The sequence below is a fragment of the Cryptomeria japonica genome, chromosome 8 (genome assembly GCF_030272615.1).
Source record: "Cryptomeria japonica chromosome 8, Sugi_1.0, whole genome shotgun sequence".
Lineage (NCBI taxonomy): Eukaryota > Viridiplantae > Streptophyta > Pinopsida > Cupressales > Cupressaceae > Cryptomeria > Cryptomeria japonica.
This window is the reverse complement of record NC_081412.1, coordinates 281,558,731-281,560,006: the sequence shown is the minus strand read 5'-3', so window position 1 is coordinate 281,560,006 and position 1,276 is coordinate 281,558,731.

Genomic DNA, 1,276 nt, shown 5'->3' with positions numbered 1-1,276 from the left:
AAGAATATTTTTCATGAAAAAGAGGTAGTTGCCAATGATTTGAAGGTTGTTAACGAGGAGATTATTGCACATGGCACTAATTCCTCCAGTAATGATGCTCAAAAGAAATTGCAAGCTTACTGGGAGATCCTTTGCTCCCGGGTTGAAATCTATTGGCAACAAAAGTCTCGTGATGTTTGGCTTAAAGAAGGTGACAAGAATACTGCCTTCTTTCAAGCTGCAACCAAGCTTAAACAAGCCGCTTCTACAATTTTTAGTATTAAGGATTCTAAGTCTAGTTATGTCCATAATTTAGATCAGCAGATTAGAGAGGAGGGGGTGTCTTTTTTTAAGGAATTGTTATCTCCTCCTTTTTCTTCTTCCTCTATGGATCATCATGTGGAATTTCTTTTAGATTCTATCCCCTCCCTTGTTTCTCATGAGGATAATGACTTTCTTATGAGGCCTTTTTCTTTAGATGAGCTTCATTCTGTTGTTCTTTCCATGGCCCCTGACAAAGCTCTGGGTCTTGATGGGTTTACTATCTTATTCTTTCAGAATGTTGGGATTTTATTGGTTTTGACTTATTAATGGCTTTGGAAGAGTCTAGGAGGGGTGGGTATATCCTTGAAAATTTTAACATCACTTATATTTCTCTTATCCCGAAATCTAAGAATCCCCAAACTTTTGCTAAATTTAGACCCATTTCTTTGCGCAACTCTATTTACAAAATCTTCAGCAATGCTATTTATTTAAGACTTAAAATTCTCCTTCCTCGTATCATCTCTCCTCAACAAGGAGGTTTTGTTCTGGGTCGGGAAGCTCATGAGGGAGCAATTGTTGCTCATGAAACTTTACATTCCATAAATTCGTCCAATATCCCAGCTTTTGTGGTCAAACTTGATATGATGAAGGCTTATGATAAAATTTGCTGGTCTTTTTTGCTCAAAGTTTTGAGAAAATTTGGTTTCTCTGAAATCTGGTGTAAATGGATCAAGAGTTGTATTTCTACTACTTCATTTTCTGTCATCATTAATGGAGCTCCCTCAGGATACTTTTCTTCAACCCAGGGTGTTAGACAAGGAGATCCTTTATCTCCTTTCTTATTTATCATTATGGCAGAAGCTTTTAGTGGATTGGTTATTAAGCAAATGGATTTGGGCTTTTGACAAGGGGCGTTAATTCCTAATTCTGATATTTCAGTCACTCATAAACTTTTTGTTGATGATACACTTTTATTTGGGTCTTCTTCTATTCAAGAGGCTACTCATATTAAATTTATTCTGGATACTTATAC